This window comes from Saccoglossus kowalevskii, chromosome 13 (genome assembly GCF_978046115.1).
Source record: "Saccoglossus kowalevskii chromosome 13, keSacKowa6.1, whole genome shotgun sequence".
NCBI lineage: Eukaryota > Metazoa > Hemichordata > Enteropneusta > Harrimaniidae > Saccoglossus > Saccoglossus kowalevskii.
This window is the reverse complement of record NC_140653.1, coordinates 13,268,610-13,286,173: the sequence shown is the minus strand read 5'-3', so window position 1 is coordinate 13,286,173 and position 17,564 is coordinate 13,268,610. Positions and strand designations below refer to the sequence as shown.

The window sequence follows — 17,564 nt, the reverse complement described above, 5'->3', positions numbered from 1 at the left end:
AATCTATATAAATTGAATATTTCATTTAATTAAATATCAGACTTGTGTCTAAATACCTGAAAACAACATTTTTCGTATACGCATGAGTTAGAAGAGCAAATAATCTTGCTAACCCTATCTACCACATATTTTCGGTGAAACGCTAACTTTATTTTATGCAAATTTTCCTATTTTAATTTCATTTTTATGTATAATATGTACTTTCTCGATGTATAGGTAATTATGATTAAGTCAGTTCATTCGCTCCCCAGTGTGGTACACTAAAATGCGATTACTGTGCCTGATGGAAAGGGGATTTAAATGAACGATAAAATTGCGATAGTCGGGCGACGTAAATCAGATAGTCAGGCGACGTGAATCAGATAGTTGGGTGACTTGAATACAATTAGTGAGAAAGAAATTTTATATTTGTTTTGGTCCCTTTTGTTTTAGAACATGTTTTCACATTGGCTTCGCATGACCTTTTGTTATAGCATATATTCACAGTCCCTCTATAAAGACACTGTAATATACCGTAATTTATTGATAAGAGCCTCCATTACATGTAACTGGGAACTTCAGTATTACTGCTTGCCTATCACAGAAAAAAAAAAACACATTAAAAATGAAAAGACTTATTTTCCCCTTATGCAGAAAATATATTATTACCATGAAGGACACTGCGTTACCTGATGTATATTTCAATCCTTAACATGTATAAATAAATTCAGATTCTGATAAACTAGATAAAAACTGGGTTTGTCATTTCTCTCGGAAATATGTAATTATATACTTAACAATTATAAAGTGCTAAAAAATCATCTGTATTTATAGTTTCCAAAAAATAAACCTTGCCTTTGCCTCAATTCAAAAAGTATATAAACGTTTTTTAAAAGAGCTGGACTCCCTGCACAGCTTGTAGCTAATAAGTGAATTGAGAAATAAGTCGATTCATTGAACGTTGCAAGTAATATGTGATTATAATTTAATGTAAAATTTAATAGCCTTAATTAATATAATCTACAACCATGTTCATGTACTAATACGTTTCCATGACAATCAATCCTAATAATTGGCTACATAATTTGATGATTTACACAATTCCATATTTTGTTTATCTGTTGTTAATGGCAACGTAACTGTTTAATATTTTGAGTTTAGTTTAATCCATAGTATTAAATCTAGAAAGAATTAGGATTAAATAATACTAGCTCTTTACATTGTATACATCCACGTCATAGATAAACATGTGCAAAAATTATTTTTTTTCACATGCAGTAATTCTGTCTGTCTAGCCAGACATTGTACACCCCCATATCTGACAGTTAAGTCTTACAATATTATGAAATAAAAAAAAAATGGCCCTACCTATCTTAACACAACTCATCGAGTAAATTATGTACTACTGCACAGTCTATAATGATGATTGTGCTTTGTTTATATAAAATAAGGGGAGTCTCAACAACTATTCCAAAGTACCATTTTCTGATAGTTTTTGACTTTTGTTTTCACCGTGATGGTTGCCAGGCCGTGAAAATGCCCGGATGTCCGCCCGAGAATATCAAAAATATTCTTGGATATGACCCTCTAGTACCTTCAAAATAAAATGGGCAGTAAAGTGAAAGCAGAATATCTACTTTTATTATATTATATATTTTTTAGCTAAACATCATTATTTAGTCAGTTCTGTTCTGGGAGTGATGTTTTACATACTTGCAAAGTGAGAACATCACTTTGAAGATAATTTTGCTTGTACAGTATGTTCCTTTGCAGCACTGAGTATTATATAATTCTAAGTTTGATTAATTATTATTCACAAATTACTGGCAAACTTCTTTCATTCCCTGCATTTATATGTGTCCAAAAACAGAATTTTTTGGCAGCTCGTACTTGAAATATCATAATTCTGGCGCAGAATTAGCTAAATGATTCACTGAAAGCAATTAACTTTGAATTTTGGACTAAAATGGCCAATTGTGTTTCTTAATACAATTGTCTGTGTTGTGTCCTTGACACTCAGGCTGAAATGTAACATTACTGCCACTACCCTGGTATGTGATTTGAAGACTTCAAGGACAAGAATGAAATGTCTTGTAAATATTTAAGTGAAATGTTCACCATGTTCACATGTTTGTGTCCCTTTAAGCCTAGTAAGCTTGGCATAGCGGTAACTGAAAAAACAGATGTGAATATGTTGCGCTAGTAAAGGGTTCAAAAATGGTGGATCAAGTTTAAATCCCCTTGAAGGCGAGTATCAGCATCAGTGTAACGGTTACGTAATACTTATGTTAGCATAAAATCAGATGATCACATTTGAGGCTGGCATTAACAAGCTTAAATATTTCAGAGGCATTGGCTTCACACTGAATTTGAGTGCTACAGTCAACTGTATTTAAAAAGGACGGCAGTTGTTGTGCTGCGCATGCTTGGTAATGTCATAGTTTGTTCTCATCGATCTGCGCAACAGTCAAAGTCGCCATCTTTCTTTATATGAGACAACTGCTCTTTAAGTTCATATTTTTCAAAATAGGCTAGCAATGTGTATCAGCTTAATTTTAAGGTAGTTTAGGTTGTTTTATTGACATGTAAATGTTACTAAACTCAAAATATGCCGACAGATTTTAAGACAGAGCTAACAAGTGATTATCTGTATGCCCTAACAAATTTATATGTATGTATATGTATTATTTAATAACTGATAATATAAAACAAATTTATAGTCAGTGCCATTGTGCATATAATCCCATGGCTGCCATATTTATGCCTCTTGTAAGGATTGCGTGTGTGAACGCAATATTATGATATTCTTATATTTTTAATTGCCGGGTGCAACTTACGCCAACATCAATTTTTCTAGTGATAACACAGTTTGATATTCATACATTGCACAAGTTAAGTAAGTGTAAAATATTTTAGCAGAGAACATTTGGGATCATTCCTTAAGACAATGATTCACAGTGATTTTTACAAAATATGCACACAAATGCCATCCTAACAAATTGTGAGAACTGATAGCTACGAAAACATGAACCAGTGTAACTTTTATACCACCAGTTCCTTCTTTTCATCACAAATTCAAAAATGATTCTGTTTATAGTCTGCACTTTCCTTCAGAAGATTGGGACGGGAATAGTCAAATTGACTCAAATTTCGTCGGTTCGCTCCAAAATTAGGGTTCATTTCTAGAAATATTTTAGAATATAAGAAAAATGTACAGAAAAATTTGGATGAGAAATTCTGGTGGTGAAAAGTTTAATGTAGTAACAAGTTTATAGTACAAATATGAAAAATATGCAAAGGCCTGTTCAATGTACAAGAAATAAATTAAAACAAAAAAGTAAATTATAAATATTTACAAATATTGTAATTACAGTGTTGGATTGGTCAAACTTAGACTGCTCAAAAATTGGTTGACTTATTTTCTGTATGAAGTCTATTACATGTGTTGTAAACTAATAATTTATTGCATTCATTACATTATCATCATGGTTGAGAAAACTTACTCTTGAGCGTGTTCACAAAACACTAGATGGTTTCCCAGAATAGATAGGAAACAGATCGATTGTCAGTGGATCTTTATTCAGAGGTGATATATACACATCGCAATACACTGCTCACTAAATTGAGACTAAAAGGTGCCGTGCACAACCGGCACACGACAAACTAGAAATTTGAAACAATGTAACAACACTCTGGCGCCAACACGGACGCATGAAATATCAATGTACTCGTAGCAAAGAATCACATAAAATGCAATAAATGTAAACAATTGAATGGAAATAAATGATCATTTGAACCCATCCCCAACATTCATTTCCTAAATAAGTATTATACACATAATATGAAATGTAGACAGCGACCTTTTCGATATCTGTATATGTGACGCTGCATGCTTTCAACTTTAGAATGACGCAACAAGAATTCAGCGGACATTGCCACGGCAGATGCTGTCAACGATAATCGCACTGTCATATTTAAAAACCTGGTCTATTCACTTGTATGAAAAGCGTATCAGTTGTTTCTGTTTGGCTTATTTTTCAGTCTTTTCAGAGTACAGTGTATGGAACATGGGATGCACACAGACAAAACCATAGCAGTATATATGCAAGCTCTTGTTCTGAGCTCTGCAAATGCCAAGCTGTTAAACTATTAATAATAATTGTTGTTCAATTGGCTGAATGTCTCTGCACTCTATTTTGTATACTAGTACTGTAAAATACTTTATTTTAGCTGGAATTAATTTTTGCTGAATAGACTTTTTGGGTGTTTTGTATGGAATTTATTTTCACTGATTTTTGACGAGTTCTTAATCTGCAACCATGAGTTCTAAGCAGTAGTATATCCATCCCATATCACTCTCTGCACAATATGATGGCTGGTCATGTTTAACCATCTTACCAATTTGACCTTTGACCTCTCATTACTTTTTTTATTTGATAAATAAACAGCAGCAGCCAAGGAATATACAGATTGATCTAAATTTAATTTTTATACTATCGTACATTTCCTTTTTTCTTACTTTTTCTTATATTAATATATACCTTGCATATTGAATTAATTAATTAATTTATTACGAATTCAATTTAAATGGCTTTAATTTTTTGCAAGGCTAATTATATACTTGTAGTTATATTTTCATACTTGTCGTCAAATGAATTTGTTCAGTGAAAAATTTAAAAAGAGTTAAAAATGGAAAGCACAAGTATTTATTTAAATGTTATTTTCTAATAATGCATAGTGATATCATCGATGAAATGTCTTAAATTAATATAAATTTTTATACAGCATTACAAAAATACAATTTGACCATTTGCTGTTCACTGCAAGATCCTGCGTTATATGCGTAAAATCAAAGGTAAAGACAGGACAAACAAGGGTCATAGCACTGTAGTGGCATCAAACATCGCGTTGAATTAATTTTGTGTGAAAGCATTTCACAGAGTATTTCCATGCCTGATAAAATATTATACAATTTTGATGAAGCTGAATTTTGATGAAGTAAGGGTATCGTCATACTTTTCTGTGAAAGACTCTCGTTTCAACATTAACCCTTATCTGATCAAAAAAATGTAAAAGTACATGGGGCTGTCAATATAAGGGCTAGACTATAGAGAATTCAAGTTCAGAATCAAATCATTCAATTTTTGTGACAGACATTACATCTGCGCATTTCATGCCTTATGCGAGATCTAGCAGTGAATGGAAATTCATTGAGAGTCAAGCACATAATGCTCTTTATTTGTTATTACGCAAGCTTTTTTTAAACTCGATATTCAGGTATAGCCCAGACATATAATTGGTTAGGTATGTAGTGCACAGTAATAAATACATGTATTATCCAATCTATAGCCTAGTATAAGTCCCATAAATTAAATAAAAATATGACGTAAAAGCTGCTAACAGAGTCATTTTTTGTATTTTTTATATTAATAATTCATATTTAAAAGCCTCTCGATGAAATCTATTGAAATACAAAGGATTAGACTGCACTGCCATAGAAGCATTCACTGGTAATTAATAATTTCATTATTTTGAGAATATTTATTAAATTCTTGAATTTTCCATTGAAACAATGAGTTATATTATAACAAATCATGAATAAATAAATTATATTATTTATAATCCTTGATAAATAACAAATTGTGCAGCTTATAAATTGTATTATCTTTATACTCCCTTCATAAATAATAATTCATACAATTATATGAACTTAACTAATTTAACAAAAAATCAACATAAATAACACAAAAATAATAAATCATGTAATTCCCTTGCATTCCCATTATCTGATGTGTTTGAGCCAAGTAAAATATTGTCAGTACTGAGCATTTTTAATACTGCATATATGTGCAATGCATTATGGAAAGGTTAATTATTACACTGGAAACTCACTAAATTAAATGTAAATTTGTTGAATCTAATCACTAATTTGTTGATTGGCCATTAGAAACTCTGGGAGAGGAGCTACATGATAGAAAGTTATATTCATTAACTTGTTTTGAGATTTTGTTAAGGTAGATATTTTTGTAGTAGACAAATTGTTTTTGCTTTTTTTTCTCACTTGTATGAATTTGTTATGAATTAATATTTTTTCTTTCATTCTGTATAATATTAATGCTTTTCAAAATTTTCTCTAGATAGATGTTCGTTTTCAATACCCCCCTCGGAGTTTCTAATGGTGTACCCCTAAAATAAACATGTTTCAGTGTACTGTTTGTTCATTACCAGACCATCACATGCGATATCTTTTCTATTAATCCCAACACATTTATTTATTCTATTAAACAGCATGAACATTTTCTTGAATATGTCATTATAATTGCCCTACAGTCTCATGCTGAAAAATCTGTTATTGTTCTATTAGGAGAAAATTTCCCATTGAGGCACATGTGAGGCGAAAATGTCTCTTATGTTTTTCATTGAATGCCTTAGGAGGATCCATGTTCATATAAGCACATGTGCATTTATTAGCCCTCTAGTTAAAGCCGAGATTTTGTTGACGTAACCATAGATACGCTTATTCACTGGCATGCCAATGATGCGACAGTAAATTGTACATTGAGACTGTAATCTGGAAAAACATCTTAACAACATCAACAGTCGCCAAGGTGACCCAAATTGATTTTCAGGATTCCACTTTGACGACAAAATCCCTACAAATTCAATTCTGTTCAAGGCACACTGACAGCAAGCATGTGGTTTAGCATGGTTTCACAATATTATAGCATGTATCATTGTTTCAATACAATATATTTAATTACATTTTTCACTGCCAAAAAAACATAATATATTGGTATAACATACATACCCTGTGCTATATTCAAACCTCTAGGCTTCCATTTCAGCTTTATTGCTTAAATCTTGTAGATACTTAAAATACTAGTAGTGTGTGTGCAGTTTGTTTATAGTTTAGACATAGCTATGTGTAATTTTAAGATTAATAATGTTAGGGTCTCTACATAAAAGCCTTAATAAACACCTAGAGTTATTGCAGATATCTACTTTAGAATGAAATGCATCTTTTAAGACACTTTTTGATTGAAACCTACTTTGTTCACATTTTTGAGACATGTATTAATGTCTCAGCGCTGTGAAATATTTTATGTTTAGTAAAATATGTTTTATGGTACATACCAAACATATTGAGAGTACCTTCTTATTACATTATTTGTATTTCTTCTAGTAAAATAATGTTTTAATACATTGCCTGACGAAACCTTCCATAGATACCAGTAGCTATAATGAAAATAAAAATGGCAGCAGGCGTTGTGTTAGGTACAGTTTTAGAACAAAATCCGACTAAGGTGTTTTTTTTTTGTTTTTTTTGTTTTTTACAAAAATTAGATTGAATTATTTCATGAATGTGATGAAGACTCTATTGTTTGGAATTAACCTGTTTGTGTATATATATATTTATTATATTTATGAAACAGTGCTGTTGAGTTTCAATAGTCATGTAGTTGTGTATTACGAGTAATTCCTCTATTAATGTATTTATCCGCTCTACATCCACACTTTCGTTTTGGAAAAATCAACTCTCATATCTACACTATATATATATATATATATATATATATGTATAGTAAGTATATCATGGAATAATCTACATGACACATTAGTTCCTGGTTGCAAAAAAAAAATAATTAAAAAAAATATTTAATTTGTATAATTTTTTTTATTTTTAGCTGTTCCATAAATATCTCAATAAACACCTGTTAAATTTTAATGAAACTTGTTACATATGTGCTATGGTGTGATCTACAGACATGATTAGTTTAAGGTTGAAATCCTTGCATATAAATTATCTAATTTGTATAAATTTGTATCATAAAAAATACAGATTGCTTTGATTCATTTCATGCACCTTGAAGAGCCGCGATATATTAGTCACCTGATTTTTAATGAATTTTAAATATCACTATTTTTAAGTCATGTTATTTCATACGTCTCCAATACCTGCACATGCATATGGGCATTTTTTTTTAAGCTTTCTTTTATCAATACATTATACAAAGTCACATGAAATTTCTTCAATACCAACTTGATTACATCAATTCTCTCATTTAAAAGGAATATGTGCTTCAAGATCTTAAATAGCAGACTTTGACCATTTAGAATGTACAGTTGTTGCTGATACATTGTATATTAAAGCACCATAATTTGTAAGTGTCCCTGTGATGTAAGAGAATCCATTTTATTACACCGTCATTATGTTTTCGCTATTTTGCCATTGGGAAATAAAAAAATACTGTTATTAATTGATGAATGACTTCAAAAACGACATGAGTCGTTCATTTGAGCACATCTACGCCATTATTACGTCACAGGAGTGTTACATCGATTAAAGGGCACGACTTGTTGAAATGATGTATTAATAGGAAGTGCAGTCATTGTGATGTGTTCAGTAAAGAATTTAATGGCTACATATTAAGAATGCAAGTGTAAAAATAGCTACAATGTATTCGATAAAACTATTAATTATATTAATCATCGTCAATTTCAAAAAACTTAACCATAACTATTAAATGTAGCACAATGAAATGAAAACAATTATCGATGAAACTGATTGGTCTAGGACTGTCACATGACTTGTACTTAAAAGCATTTGGTGAACCTGTAACAACTAAAAGTTATATTTACTTTTAATTATTCACCATCAACAGTAGAGCATTAAATTGTATATGCTTAAAGGGTGGTGGACGTCGTGCTGCGCATGTGTGACATTTGTGTTGTAAAACGTTTTTCTCATAATCCAAATGCACTCTTCTAATGGAAATCACAAGTATGAGGTTTGACCTGGACGCGACTTTGACTATAATTATCGCTGGTGACTCTTTCGACACCTTCCAATCACCTAAAAAATACCTAATTAACGCTTGGTAACGTCTCAGTTTTTACTCATTGATCTGCGCAACAGCCAAAGTCGCTATTTTTGTTTATATGAGACCCATATATATCGCGCATGCGTGGCGCAAAGACTACCGCCTTTAAGACTAAATCTATGGGCCCAAGATGCTGAATACCATAAAACAAGATATCAACTTGTACATACGTAGTGTCACGTAACTCTTAAATTAAAGACATGCAATGCTTTGGGAAAATCAGCCTTGCTTATCAACCATGGGTGAAACATATGAAAGCACCCATTTAAATGATATTTCTCACGGCATTGTATTAGTACATGCAACTTGTCTATAGGTTGAGAAAATCATTGCAGTTATATAAACAGTATACTGTAGAATACTTTATTTTCGCTTGGAATTTATTTTCACTATTTTCGCTGAAGAAATGATTCCGTATAAAAAATAAAATCCAGCGAATATACTTTTTTTCCTATATTTTACATTCAACTCATCGAAAATCAGTGAAAATAAATTCCATAAAAAATGCCCGAAAAGCTATTTCAGCGAAAATTAATTCCAGCGTAAATAAAGTATTCCACAGTATATATCAAGTGAAAACGCATTGATAACAGTTGGTAGCATTTACCAACTCAATGTCCCTAACATTAACACTGTCATGGTGCCCAAGAACTTTCTCTTGTTTTTTTCAAGAAGCTTTAAGTATCTTTCACCTGAGGGCTGCCCTGTGGCATATGTAACCCATGCATCCCTTGCATATTGCGTTTGGAATGGGATGAGATTATGAAGGGGATGATCAGTCAAAAATCAGGGGATAGAATTTGGTGAAAATTTAAATGAAATAATAAAATCCTAAATAAAAGAATTTCCGGTCAATCCTCAAATGTTTTTTCCATATACCCACCCAGTGTTTCTATTGGTCAACTCCTAAATGTTTCTTCATTTACCCACCTAGTGTTTCTAATGGTCAATCCCTAGCTTAAGGTCTGACATTCTATTTGTAATAATAGAACATGGTTGTAGTCTAACTAATCAAGTGGATGCATTCTTAAGAAGTTGCAGTCAATTATATGCTTTATGATCATAATTACTATAACATATGCTTTTCAGAGATATCGTTATTTTATATGTATATACATACTGAAAATGCATGGATTGAGGGCACTGTATATCTTGGTTAACTACAGCATCCAATGTACACATTAATAAATTTATACATGTAGGTCAGTGTACATTATAGATAGACATAGTATGCTAGGCCAGCATTCCATATTTGAGCCAGCTGTATATATAGTCACTGCATTGGCATGATTGCATGCTATTTGATTGTGAATATATACACTACCTATTTGTTGATATATGAACAGTGCATGTGTGTTGATATATAGACTATTTTACAACACATCCTTACCATATCCAGTCACATTTATGCAGTTAACTTAAAAATTTGAAAATAAGAGTCTGGGGCCCTGAGATGACATCTTTGATATAGCTTGTAAAATGTCATGTGCTTATCTGAGTACTAGCTAAGGAAGATTAATTTACTCACAAATGTTTCTACTTCGTAATATTTGAAATTCTTCATAGTTTGTCTGTTTTGAATCTGCTCGCTGACAGGCTGGAGTGTCCGTCGGTAGCGGTTTTGACTTCTGGGACTGGTTGCACAGGTTTGTGTATTTCTAGTGACACGCTACCGGTAATTACAGGCTTCTAGTTGTATATAGTTGTGTATTTTGTTACACCTGCAGGCTCAACTTCTGCGTCGTCGTTGTTCTGTGGCTGCATGCAGGCCTTAGATCCATATGCTGGTTTGTGCGATTTATGGCAGCCGGCTTGACTTTGTTACACGTTTTAGCTGCCGCTATCTTCTTGCTATTTCTTCTGTGCAAATAGATTTGTCATTCATTCATCATTGACAGACCTGTTGCTGAGCCATAGTTACAGTATGGTAGTGTACAAGACTCATAAAGCACCTAGACGTTAATCTTTGCCTAAGTTAGGTGTGGCAGCGTTATTATGGAGTGGGTGGTAACTAAAAACAAAACATTTCTAATGTACTGGCTAGTAGATTAAATGAAATTGTCAGATATTGTTTGATATTTGGTGCTGCTTGTTGATGATTAATATTTTAGACAATCAGAAAATTTGTTTCAAAAATTATGCTGTGATAACAGATATGTTTATTAATTAATATATATATGAGATGGTCAAATATGATTATTTTTTTCATCAAAAAATTCATATCTCAAAATCAAAAAACCCTTATTTGTATAGAGACTCTATGTATATATTTGACAAATCAATATGGCAGTCTGAGTACATGACCTGGAAGTCATGAAGTATCATCTGTTAAACAATTTTGTTTGTAAACTTGTTAATTAAATATTACAGGGTACTGTAAAATACTTTATTTTCGCTTGGAATTAATTTTCGCTATTTTCACTAAAGGAATGATTCAGTGAAAATAAAATCCAGCGAATTTTTTCCTATATACTTGCATTCAACTTGTCAAAAATCAGTGAAAATAAATTCCATACAAAACACCCAAAAAGTCTTTTCAGCGAAAATTAATTCTAGCTAAAATAAAGTATTTCACAGCATCTTTCAAAAAAAAAAAATGTACGGTTTTGAATATTAAAACTGAAAATCAAATAAAAATGCAAGTTAAAATGAAATGTACCACATGACCCAACAGTGATTAATATCAATCATGTTTTTATGAGGTGTAATAAATTTGACAGAGGTTGTACTGGGAAATAAAATAGTTCATATGACTTTGGAAAAACTCCAAATTAATTATTAATATATTATATACAGTATGGACTATTATGAAACGAATATACTAGTAATCACTGTTCGTCCTTCCCTATCAAGTATGAAATATATGAAATATTTTTCCCTAAAATTATAGACATTTTTTAAAGCACCACAATGAAAAGCAAATAAAAATATAGGGTAATGACTACGATTTACCTGTAGCATTTAACCCAATTTTGGCAGTCATACAGTGTTGATATGGACACAATGCAAAATGTCTAGAAAATGTCACATTTGGTCTATAATTGGCTGTATTTTGTTAGTGATTAGACACATTTAGCGTAAGATGGTATAGGATTGGCCACATCTGGTTTTAGTCAGATTTAATTGGCCTATATATTGGTCAAATTTAAACTAGGAATCCTATTAAACTCTGTATTAGCACTCTGTATATGCAACAGGAAACGTACACTATGTCATGAAATATAACGAATTATCACAAACTCACTATCTTCACTGAATCCTATCACTTGTATTACTTCTCCAGCCTCTAGGTAGTATTTACCTATATAATTTTTTTTTTAAAGGCACTATAAAATATATTGAACAACTTATTATCAGTCCAAATTAACACTAAATACGGTATATACAGTTGCATTAAACATACATTTATGACAACAACACATTGATGACATATAAAACAGTTTATTTGGCAATAAGAGTGGGTGCTGATCACCTTGTTCCACCGACAGCATTCAAGGCAATTCTGTAACTAACAAATAAATTGTGAACACACATTTACCCACCTAGCTGTACTCAAGGAAACGTTAAGCTAACAGAGAATCATGGACACATGATGAGACTCCCTAACACATCAGAATTGCAAAAACCACAAAACATTATGAAATACAATAATTGTATAAAGGGTGATTGTTAACAAGGAGAACAGAGATGACGTGGTAGATGCAGTGTGACTATGACTACATAGTAGAAACAGAGATTTTTAACTACAAGACTTAAAGAATGGTAGATGTAAATCTATGGTTGAAACGGTGAAACTGTACTACAGAGAAATATTATTAAATGCAGATAGCCAAAGCTACGATAGAAAAATGGTGAGCACCATTAACTGCAATGGTAAATGAAATTATGCTATGAAAATTACATTCAGTCAATATAACAGAAAATCCTATCTTAACATTTGGCCCAAATCACATATTATTATAATAACAATTTCGACCATATCACTCACATATACTAGGGAAGATAAAAATACTAATTTTAGTCACCAGATCTATTTACCATCAAATTATGTATTTTTTTTTCAATTCTCTTATTTTTGATGAATATTTTTGTAATTTTTGGTAAAAAGTGATATTTTCGACTTCTTATTGAAAACCGCAAGTCTAATTGCTTTTATATTACACATATGAATCTCTCTCAGATTTGTTCATTTCGTGATGATATCTTTAATTCTCTAATTTTAGTGAATATTTTTGTAATTTTTGGTAAAAAGTGGTATTTTCGACTTCTTGTTGAAAACTGCAAGTCCGATTACTTTTATATTACGTATATAGGTACTACATGTGGACCTCTTTCAGATTTGTTAATTTCGTGGTAATATTTTCAATTATCTAATTTTGATGAATATTTTTGTAATTTTTGGTAAAAAGTGATATTTTTTAATCTTTGTTGAAAACAGCAAGTCCGATTGCTTTGATTCTATACATATTCATTTTCTAATCTTCAGTTCTTTAATTGAAATGTGCATTACTAACAGGGGAGATATCTCAGCCAACAGGCTGCTTGTTTTGTATTGTATGATAGTTCGGGCTTTATAGTGTGTATGTATGAACCATCTGAAAACAACTCAAAATTTTCATAACTACAACATGGTAGCTAGTATTTTAGAACTGAATTCTACATTAAAATATCTTTAAATTGATTATACACTTTGACAATCGGTCAATGACTCTACAAGAACAAAGAGTTAAATAATGTGCCGTGTTAAACTAGTAATTGGCAGGTGGTGTCTAGTCACGATCGTTAGTTAGAATCAATGCACACTATTCCATTTCCATTCAGATTGAACAGCTTGCATTATTCAATATATCATTAAAAATTACCAATTTCTCTCGCATGCTTGTACAAATTTGAAAAGATGTACTAACAGGAAATTGATCATTTGTAAGCTACTGCTGCAGTGAACCATTGGGAAATAGCTCTTCTGAATCTAAGTGAACATGTGGTTCTTTTATATCATGTTTTGTATGTCATCGTGATTGTGTAATATCTAATATGATGGGGATATCTTTCACTTCAAGCTCTGTAGGGACTAGCTTATTGGCGTTGAAATGATTGTCTAATTTTTTTTTTCCCGGATCTGTACATTTTGCAATGGAAATAATAGGAAATATCATAGACCCGGATGATATGTCCCCATATATGTACATGTAAATTATTCAGATTTGCATTTAAATTTTTACTGTAGATGTTTTGCTATTTTTTATCGGCTTAGTAGTGATTAGTTTTTGCAGAGTGTCATGACATCATGAAAAAGCAAGAAATAAATGATTTGAGCCACAGAGCTATAATTGTAGATGTGTTTGTATTTTAAAGAGTGTGGAATCTTCAATGCTTGGTAATTTACTGTCTGTATTTTTGGTGTACTCCATAAAATTTGTATGAAAAGTAAATTGTCAAGCAATGCATATAGAAAGACAGTGAAAATAAGAAAAAAAATCAAAATTTGAAGTAATGAACATTTTTTTTCATACAAATAGTATATTAAAATATTCCATGTTCATTTTATTTAATAGTGGGTTTTCATTGTGATAACATTTTTTTATTATTATTTAATTGGAATTTTTCTCCCCACGTGCATTGCAGACTCAGTACTATGCTAAGCTTGATTGCTCTCCCAAAATGCATTGTTAATAATATCCTCAGTAGATGAAAAAAAATGTAATTTCTTTCCCATAATACATTGCACATGTGCTCAGTAACATACTCAGTAGATATGAAACTTGAATTTCTATCCCATAATGCAATGTAGATATGCTCTGCGACGTGATGAGTAGATGCTAAAATTTGTATGTATGACAATAGTAATACAATTGTATGTGAACAAATAATTAACTACTGAAATATTAATCGTATAATCATAGTGTATTTTACTGAAATCTTCAAGGTTCTGTAATAATTACCCATCACAGTGTTGTAATCACATTCAAATCTGTGCACAAGTTACAAGGCAGTTTATACTCCATTTACATGTTGGGGTATATAATCACAATATTTGTCATTCATGACTTCTAATAATCCTCTAGCAGTTTGTAGATAATATTTTAATACGCACAGTTGCATTAAAAATATTTTTTTTTTTACAAATTATAATAGTTCAGCTAATAATACCCGCTAATATTTACACACCTGTTGCATATGTAAATAGAAAATCTGAATACATAAAAATGGGTCACTTCATTCAATATTGGTAATATTGTATTTAATCAAGCTATTTGTCAGTTGCATATCAGTTGCTTACTGTAATTTTCTGCAGTTAGGGAGGGTCCAGACACTGAATTTTAAAACATGGATATTTTCATTTTTGTTATCAGAGTAAGAGAGAGAGAGTGATTTTGGTACCATAATATACCATTTTGGTACCATAATATACCATTTTGGTACCATAATATACCATTTTGGTACCATAATATACTGTAAAATACTTTATTTTCGCTTGGAATTAATTTTCGGTGAAGGAATGATTCAGTGAAAATATGAACTAGCGAATATACTTTTCTTCTTATATTTTACATTCAACTTGTCAAAAATCAGTGAAAATTAATTCCATACAAAACACCCCAAAAATCTTTTCAGCAAAAATTAAGTATTTTACAGTACATTAGGTCAAAATTTTGGAGAAAATATAAAACCATTTTTTTTTTGTGGAATGATTTTCTGGAATGTTATTATTGTACTGAAAAGTACAGTATATGTTGTTTTGGATCAGCACGGAATTTTAGATAGTTTCTCATAAGATGGTTTAACCAGTATCCGAACAACACCAATTTCCCAACCTTGTCATTGCATCGTATGTCCTACATTCATGTCAAGTTTACTTTACTACGGTGTATGCATAAAAAGAAACAATTTTTGCACACATTCATTTTACAATATTACCGACAACATTGTGACATACCAAATGCCTTGGTCTCTTTTAAATTCAAACTTCAATAGTTCATTATTATTTTTTCTATACACTACTAAATCACAGATTTCAAATTAAAAACGTAGCTTATTTTATTTGAATTCTACAGCATATCATTTAAATATATATTGGACTTTATTGATTTGAAATCTGTTTTAATGGGCCACGCTTTGTGACCTGAAAATGTATAAGCCTGACGAGTGTGTAAAATGAGGTTTTCAATGAAAAACATAATTTCTATGGGATTATTAATGGAGTTGTAAATTACATTTTTCGATTCTCTGTCTGAAGCATATACAGTATTTGCTCTATTAGAAGTACAAACACACATGAATCAAACATTTTATTTATTGTATGGTAGCTGACTATCATAGCTGACTGTTGGCCATTTTGTTTCAATGAATGCAGTTCTAGTTCCATATCTCTGACATGCTTTGACTGATTATGATCAAATTTGATTTATTCATTATACATTATGTCATAGATAAACAGGTTTATTGGTTTGACGATCTCATTCAAAATGGTCGAATGGTGGCCATTTTTGTGCTAAAAAATCATCAAAAATCAAGCATTTATGAAATTCCGGAACTGATCTTGGTCGTTTATGGATGGACTTTGTTCAAACTTGTTATATACATTAGGCATTATAGGTCCCTGATACATATAATTTTTTTTTCAGATTTTGTTTTAATTAATGCTGTTTCAGAGCAATATCTCTCAATATAGACAATATATACTCATTTAATGATCAGATACAAAAATGTCAATCATTTTAATGTTAAAAAATCATCATAATCAAGCATCATTTTCTGGTTCCATACTTCTGACATGTTTATATTCAAACTATATTACTATAAAAAAAAACTATATTTCAGTATAGTTATAACTGTACATATTCACTTATCTTATGTATTCTCTACATGCAGTCACATTCATGTGGATACATGTAAATTTACTGTATGGTAGTGTATCAGTGTGAGATTCAGAAAACTAGGGAATTTTTGTACACTTTAATTTTGAAAAAAGACAAATTATTTCAGGGATCAAGTCGGGGACTTTCATGTAATTTTGTAGCATGACTGCATGGGTTCATTAAGACTTGACTGGGGTCAATAAGACCATCGCCTGCTGAAAGCATTCAAGGATAGCCAAAATGAATGGGAAAAAACATCATCAGTAGGCGTTGATGTGTTAAGACATCACTGGAGACATTAAACATAACTGAGGTCATTAAAACAGAGGGTTCATATAGTCCTGGAATATACTAGTCCTGGAATTTGAAAGGTTTCCTGGAAAATTCCCCTCGAGTCCTGGAATATCTTGGAAAATGAGCATTCAGCATGAAAAGCCATTACTGTTGCAAAGTACATGTACATGTACATGTATTCTATAAAAATCACCATTAAAATAAAAAGAAATGGATCATGTGAACAATTAGCATAAAAAGCCAGCCATCTCATTTCAAGCCATTGTAATTTTCATTGTGAAAAAAACAATAAAAACAGAAATTAAAAACAGTTCTAATGAAATAGTGAAAAGCTGAAAAAATAGTCCTGGAATTTTATTTCATTTTAGGTACATGAACTTGGATCATTAAACACCACTGGGGTCATTAAAACATCACTGGGTAATTAACACACCACTTGGGTCATTAAGACATGAACTCACAGTGAATTTTGCAGAAATTTGTTCCTATCAATTTTCGCAATCAAATGATTAATTTTAATCATTTGATTGCGAAAATTGATAGGAACAAA

At 31.2% G+C, this 17,564-nt stretch overlaps 1 protein-coding gene across 1 annotated transcript in view; it reads left to right on the top strand.

The window, feature by feature from the left end:
* Window positions 1-17,564, top strand: part of LOC102809248 (regulator of G protein signaling 9-binding protein-like) — a 67,252-nt gene that overhangs the window by 195 nt on the left and 49,493 nt on the right. The gene's annotated exons all lie outside the window — the stretch shown is intronic.